Source organism: Pseudophryne corroboree, chromosome 3 (genome assembly GCF_028390025.1).
Source record: "Pseudophryne corroboree isolate aPseCor3 chromosome 3, aPseCor3.hap2, whole genome shotgun sequence".
NCBI lineage: Eukaryota > Metazoa > Chordata > Amphibia > Anura > Myobatrachidae > Pseudophryne > Pseudophryne corroboree.
Genome location: NC_086446.1, coordinates 112,216,063 through 112,221,062, shown reverse-complemented (window position 1 = coordinate 112,221,062; position 5,000 = coordinate 112,216,063). Strand labels below are relative to the sequence as shown.

At 40.8% G+C, this 5,000-nt stretch overlaps 19 non-coding genes and 4 pseudogenes across 19 annotated transcripts in view; all 23 read right to left on the bottom strand.

The window, feature by feature from the left end:
* Positions 1 to 22: 22 nt before the first annotated feature.
* Positions 23 to 141, bottom strand: LOC134886305 (5S ribosomal RNA). The gene has a single exon (XR_010170392.1). It is a non-coding gene; the product is annotated as a 5S ribosomal RNA (ribosomal RNA).
* A 108-nt stretch (positions 142 to 249) lies between these two features.
* Positions 250 to 368, bottom strand: LOC134901392 (5S ribosomal RNA). Its single transcript, XR_010174883.1, has one exon. It is a non-coding gene; the product is annotated as a 5S ribosomal RNA (ribosomal RNA).
* A 107-nt stretch (positions 369 to 475) lies between these two features.
* LOC134889164 (5S ribosomal RNA) lies at positions 476 to 594 on the bottom strand (annotated as a pseudogene).
* Positions 595 to 701: 107 nt separating this feature from the next.
* On the bottom strand, positions 702 to 820 carry LOC135060167 (5S ribosomal RNA). Its single transcript, XR_010246559.1, has one exon. It is a non-coding gene; the product is annotated as a 5S ribosomal RNA (ribosomal RNA).
* Positions 821 to 927: 107 nt separating this feature from the next.
* On the bottom strand, positions 928 to 1,046 carry LOC134886738 (5S ribosomal RNA). Its single transcript, XR_010170814.1, has one exon. It is a non-coding gene; the product is annotated as a 5S ribosomal RNA (ribosomal RNA).
* A 107-nt stretch (positions 1,047 to 1,153) lies between these two features.
* Positions 1,154 to 1,272, bottom strand: LOC134898592 (5S ribosomal RNA). Its single transcript, XR_010172285.1, has one exon. It is a non-coding gene; the product is annotated as a 5S ribosomal RNA (ribosomal RNA).
* A 107-nt stretch (positions 1,273 to 1,379) lies between these two features.
* LOC135059637 (5S ribosomal RNA) lies at positions 1,380 to 1,498 on the bottom strand. The gene has a single exon (XR_010246036.1). It is a non-coding gene; the product is annotated as a 5S ribosomal RNA (ribosomal RNA).
* A 107-nt stretch (positions 1,499 to 1,605) lies between these two features.
* LOC134886736 (5S ribosomal RNA) lies at positions 1,606 to 1,724 on the bottom strand. The gene has a single exon (XR_010170813.1). It is a non-coding gene; the product is annotated as a 5S ribosomal RNA (ribosomal RNA).
* A 107-nt stretch (positions 1,725 to 1,831) lies between these two features.
* Positions 1,832 to 1,950, bottom strand: LOC134890223 (5S ribosomal RNA; annotated as a pseudogene).
* Positions 1,951 to 2,057: 107 nt separating this feature from the next.
* Positions 2,058 to 2,176, bottom strand: LOC134898579 (5S ribosomal RNA). The gene has a single exon (XR_010172274.1). It is a non-coding gene; the product is annotated as a 5S ribosomal RNA (ribosomal RNA).
* A 107-nt stretch (positions 2,177 to 2,283) lies between these two features.
* Positions 2,284 to 2,402, bottom strand: LOC135069623 (5S ribosomal RNA). Its single transcript, XR_010255801.1, has one exon. It is a non-coding gene; the product is annotated as a 5S ribosomal RNA (ribosomal RNA).
* A 107-nt stretch (positions 2,403 to 2,509) lies between these two features.
* Positions 2,510 to 2,628, bottom strand: LOC134887477 (5S ribosomal RNA; annotated as a pseudogene).
* A 108-nt stretch (positions 2,629 to 2,736) lies between these two features.
* LOC135067415 (5S ribosomal RNA) lies at positions 2,737 to 2,855 on the bottom strand. Its single transcript, XR_010253631.1, has one exon. It is a non-coding gene; the product is annotated as a 5S ribosomal RNA (ribosomal RNA).
* A 107-nt stretch (positions 2,856 to 2,962) lies between these two features.
* LOC135058392 (5S ribosomal RNA) lies at positions 2,963 to 3,081 on the bottom strand. Its single transcript, XR_010244821.1, has one exon. It is a non-coding gene; the product is annotated as a 5S ribosomal RNA (ribosomal RNA).
* Positions 3,082 to 3,188: 107 nt separating this feature from the next.
* On the bottom strand, positions 3,189 to 3,307 carry LOC135063142 (5S ribosomal RNA). The gene has a single exon (XR_010249480.1). It is a non-coding gene; the product is annotated as a 5S ribosomal RNA (ribosomal RNA).
* A 107-nt stretch (positions 3,308 to 3,414) lies between these two features.
* Positions 3,415 to 3,533, bottom strand: LOC134894397 (5S ribosomal RNA; annotated as a pseudogene).
* Positions 3,534 to 3,640: 107 nt separating this feature from the next.
* On the bottom strand, positions 3,641 to 3,759 carry LOC135061835 (5S ribosomal RNA). Its single transcript, XR_010248203.1, has one exon. It is a non-coding gene; the product is annotated as a 5S ribosomal RNA (ribosomal RNA).
* Positions 3,760 to 3,866: 107 nt separating this feature from the next.
* On the bottom strand, positions 3,867 to 3,985 carry LOC135059636 (5S ribosomal RNA). Its single transcript, XR_010246035.1, has one exon. It is a non-coding gene; the product is annotated as a 5S ribosomal RNA (ribosomal RNA).
* A 107-nt stretch (positions 3,986 to 4,092) lies between these two features.
* On the bottom strand, positions 4,093 to 4,211 carry LOC134886735 (5S ribosomal RNA). The gene has a single exon (XR_010170812.1). It is a non-coding gene; the product is annotated as a 5S ribosomal RNA (ribosomal RNA).
* Positions 4,212 to 4,318: 107 nt separating this feature from the next.
* Positions 4,319 to 4,437, bottom strand: LOC135062248 (5S ribosomal RNA). The gene has a single exon (XR_010248602.1). It is a non-coding gene; the product is annotated as a 5S ribosomal RNA (ribosomal RNA).
* A 107-nt stretch (positions 4,438 to 4,544) lies between these two features.
* Positions 4,545 to 4,663, bottom strand: LOC135063625 (5S ribosomal RNA). The gene has a single exon (XR_010249951.1). It is a non-coding gene; the product is annotated as a 5S ribosomal RNA (ribosomal RNA).
* A 107-nt stretch (positions 4,664 to 4,770) lies between these two features.
* Positions 4,771 to 4,889, bottom strand: LOC135063131 (5S ribosomal RNA). The gene has a single exon (XR_010249469.1). It is a non-coding gene; the product is annotated as a 5S ribosomal RNA (ribosomal RNA).
* A 107-nt stretch (positions 4,890 to 4,996) lies between these two features.
* LOC135059635 (5S ribosomal RNA) overlaps positions 4,997 to 5,000 on the bottom strand; it is a 119-nt gene continuing 115 nt past the window's right edge. The window contains exon 1 of the ribosomal RNA XR_010246034.1: positions 4,997 to 5,000. This exon is cut by the window's right edge and continues 115 nt beyond it. This is a non-coding gene — a ribosomal RNA (5S ribosomal RNA).

Sequence of the window (5,000 nt, the reverse complement as noted above, 5' to 3'; positions counted from 1 at the left end):
AACGGTGTTGGCAGTATAAAAATATCTACAGCACCTTGTATTCCCAGGTGGTCTCCCATCCAAGTACTATCCAGGCCCAACACTGCTTAGCTAACAAGATCAGATGAGATTGGGCGCATCCAGTGTGGTGTTGCTGTAGATGAACTTTCTGGTTTCTGTTAGAACTTTTCTACTTCTAACTACTGGTTCATAAATGAATACGTTTTAAAATGGAATGCATCAACAGAATGGTGTTGGTAGTATAAAAAATATCTACAGCACCTCGTATTCCCAGGTGGTCTCCCATCCAAGTACTAACCAGGCCCAACACTGCTTAGCTTCCAAGATCAGATGAGATTGGGCGTATTCAGAGTGGTGTGGCTGTAGATGAGCTTTATGGTTTCTGTTAGAACTTTTCTACTTCTAACTACTGGTTCATAAATGAATACGTTTGAAAATGGAATGCATCAACAGAACAGTGTTGGCAGTATAAAAATATCTACAGCACCTTGTATTCCCAGGTGGTCTCCCATCCAAGTACTAACCAAGCCCAACACTGCTTAGCTAACAAGATCAGATGAGATTGGGCGTATCCAGTGTGGTGTTGCTGTAGATGAACTTTCTGGTTTCTGTTAGAACTTTTCTACTTCTAACTACTGGTTCATAAATGAATACGTTTTAAAATGGAATGCATCAACAGAACGGTGTTGGCAGTATAAAAATATCTACAGCACCTTGTATTCCCAGGTGGTCTCCCATCCAAGTACTAACCAGGCCCAACACTGCTTAGCTTCCAAGATCAGATGAGATTGGGCGTATTCAGTGTGGTGTGGCTGTAGATTAGCTTTGTGGTTTCTGTTTGAACTTTTCTACTTCTAACTACTGGTTCATAAATGAATACATTAGAAAATGGAATGCATCAACAGAACGGTGTTGGCAGTATAAAAATATCTACAGCACCTTGTATTCCCAGGTGGTCTCCCATCCAAGTACTAACCAGGCCCAACACTGCTTAGCTAACAAGATCAGATGAGATTGGGCGTATCCAGTGTGGTGTTGCTGTAGATGAACTTTCTGGTTTCTGTTAGAACTTTTCTACTTCTAACTACTGGTTCATAAATGAATACATTTTAAAATGGAATGCATCAACAGAATGGTGTTGGTAGTATAAAAATATCTACAGCACCTCGTATTCCCAGGTGGTCTCCCATCCAAGTACTAACCAGGCCCAACACTGCTTAGCTTCCAAGATCAGATGAGATTGGGCGTATTCAGTGTGGTGTGGCTGTAGATGAGCTTTATGGTTTCTGTTATAACTTTTCTACTTCTAACTACCGGTTCATAAATGAATACGTTTGAAAATGGAATGCATCAACAGAACGGTGTTGGCAGTATAAAAATATCTACAGCACCTTGTATTCCCAGGTGGTCTCCCATCCAAGTACTAACCAGGCCCAACACTGCTTAGCTTCCAAGATCAGATGAGATTGGGCGTATCCAGTGTGGTGTTGCTGTAGATGAACTTTCTGGTTTCTGTTAGAACTTTTCTACTTCTAACTACTGGTTCATAAATGAATACGTTTTAAAATGGAATGCATCAACAGAACGGTGTTGGCAGTATAAAAATATCTACAGCACCTTGTATTCCCAGGTGGTCTCCCATCCAAGTACTAACCAGGCCCAACACTGCTTAGCTAACAAGATCAGATGAGATTGGGCGTATCCAGTGTGGTGTTGCTGTAGATGAAGTTTCTGGTTTCTGTTAGAACTTTTCTACTTCTAACTACTGGTTCATAAATGAATACGTTTTAAAATGGAATGCATCAACAGAATGGTGTTGGTAGTATAAAAATATCTACAGCACCTCGTATTCCCAGGTGGTCTCCCATCCAAGTACTAACCAGGCCCAACACTGCTTAACTTCCAATATCAGATGACATTGGGCGTATCCAGTGTGGTGTTGCTGTAGATGAACTTTCTGGTTTCTGTTAGAACTTTTCTACTTCTAACTACTGGTTCATAAATGAATACGTTTTAAAATGGAATGCATCAACAGAATGGTGTTGGTAGTATAAAAATATCTACAGCACCTCGTATTCCCAGGTGGTCTCCCATCCAAGTACTAACCAGGCCCAACACTGCTTAGCTTCCAAGATCAGATGAGATTGGGCGTATTCAGTGTGGTGTGGCTGTAGATGAGCTTTATGGTTTCTGTTAGAACTTTTCTACTTCTAACTACTGGTTCATAAATGAATACGTTTGAAAATGGAATGCATCAACAGAACGGTGTTGGCAGTATAAAAATATCTACAGCACCTTGTATTCCCAGGTGGTCTCCCATCCAAGTACTAACCAGGCCCAACACTGCTTAGCTAACAAGATCAGATGAGATTGGGCGTATTCAGTGTGGTGTGGCTGTAGATTAGCTTTGTGGTTTCTGTTTGAACTTTTCTACTTCTAACTACTGGTTCATAAATGAATACATTTGAAAATGGAATGCATCAACAGAACGGTGTTGGCAGTATAAAAATATCTACAGCACCTTGTATTCCCAGGTGGTCTCCCATCCAAGTACTATCCAGGCCCAACACTGCTTAGCTAACAAGATCAGATGAGATTGGGCGTATCCAGTGTGGTGTTGCTGTAGATGAACTTTCTGGTTTCTGTTAGAACTTTTCTACTTCTAACTACTGGTTCATAAATGAATACGTTTTAAAATGGAATGCATCAACAGAATGGTGTTGGTAGTATAAAAAATATCTACAGCACCTCGTATTCCCAGGTGGTCTCCCATCCAAGTACTAACCAGGCCCAACATTGCTTAGCGTCCAAGATCAGATGAGATTGGGCGTATTCAGTGTGGTGTGGCTGTAGATGAGCTTTATGGTTTCTGTTAGAACTTTTCTACTTCTAACTACTGGTTCATAAATGAATACGTTTGAAAATGGAATGCATCAACAGAACGGTGTTGGCAGTATAAAAATATCTACAGCACCTTGTATTCCCAGGTGGTCTCCCATCCAAGTACTAACCAGGCCCAACACTGCTTAGCTTCCAAGATCAGATGAGATTGGGCGTATCCAGTGTGGTGTAGCTGTAGATTAGCTTTGTGGTTTTTGTTTGAACTTTTCTACTTCTAACTACTGGTTCATAAATGAATACGTTTGAAAATGGAATGCATCAACAGAACGGTGTTGGCAGTATAAAAATATCTACAGCACCTTGTATTCCCAGGTGGTCTCCCATCCAAGTACTAACCAGGCCCAACACTGCTTAGCTTCCAAGATCAGATGAGATTGGGCGTATCCAGTGTGGTGTGGCTGTAGATTAGCTTTGTGGTTTCTGTTTGAACTTTTCTACTTCTAACTACTGGTTCATAAATGAATACATTTGAAAATGGAATGCATCAACAGAACGGTGTTGGCAGTATAAAAATATCTACAGCACCTTGTATGCCCAGGTGGTCTCCCATCCAAGTACTAACCAGGCCCAACACTGCTTAGCAAACAAGATCAGATGAGATTGGGCGTATCCAGTGTGGTGTTGCTGTAGATGAACTTTCTGGTTTCTGTTAGAACTTTTCTACTTCTAACTACTGGTTCATAAATGAATACATTTTAAAATGGAATGCATCAACAGAATGGTGTTGGTAGTATAAAAATATCTACAGCACCTCGTATTCCCAGGTGGTCTCCCATCCAAGTACAAAACAGGCCCAACACTGCTTAGCTTCCAAGATCAGATGAGATTGGGCGTATTCAGTGTGGTGTGGCTGTAGATGAGCTTTATGGTTTCTGTTAGAACTTTTCTACTTCTAACTACCGGTTCATAAATGAATACGTTTGAAAATGGAATGCATCAACAGAACGGTGTTGGCAGTATAAAAATATCTACAGCACCTTGTATTCCCAGGTGGTCTCCCATCCAAGTACTAACCAGGCCCAACACTGCTTAGCTTCCAAGATCAGATGAGATTGGGCGTATCCAGTGTGGTGTTGCTGTAGATGAACTTTCTGGTTTCTGTTAGAACTTTTCTACTTCTAACTACTGGTTCATAAATGAATACGTTTTAAAATGGAATGCATCAACAGAACGGTGTTGGCAGTATAAAAATATCTACAGCACCTTGTATTCCCAGGTGGTCTCCCATCCAAGTACTAACCAGGCCCAACACTGCTTAGCTAACAAGATCAGATGAGATTGGGCGTATCCAGTGTGGTGTTGCTGTAGATGAACTTTCTGGTTTCTGTTAGAACTTTTCTACTTCTAACTACTGGTTCATAAATGAATACGTTTTAAAATGGAATGCATCAACAGAATGGTGTTGGTAGTATAAAAATATCTACAGCACCTCGTATTCCCAGGTGGTCTCCCATCCAAGTACTAACCAGGCCCAACACTGCTTAACTTCCAAGATCAGATGAGATTGGGCGTATCCAGTGTGGTGTTGCTGTATATGAACTTTCTGGTTTCTGTTAGAACTTTTCTACTTCTAACTACTGGTTCATAAATGAATACGTTTTAAAATGGAATGCATCAACAGAACGGTGTTGGCAGTATAAAAATATCTACAGCACCTTGTATTCCCAGGTGGTCTCCTATCCAAGTACTAACCAGGCCCAACACTGCTTAGCTTCCAAGATCAGATGAGATTGGGCGTATTCAGTGTGGTGTGGCTGTAGATGAGCTTTATGGTTTCTGTTAGAACTTTTCTACTTCTAACTACTGGTTCATAAATGAATACATTTGAAAATGGAATGCATCAACAGAACGGTGTTGGCAGTATAAAAATATCTACAGCACCTTGTATTCCCAGGTGGTCTCCCATCCAAGTACTAACCAGGCCCAACACTGCTTAGCTTCCAAGATCAGATGAGATTGGGCGTATCCAGTGTGGTGTGGCTGTAGATTAGCTTTGTGGTTTTTGTTTGAACTTTTCTACTTCTAACTACTGGTTCATAAATGAATACGTTTGAAAATGGAATGCATCAACAGAACGGTGTTGGCAGTATAAAAATATC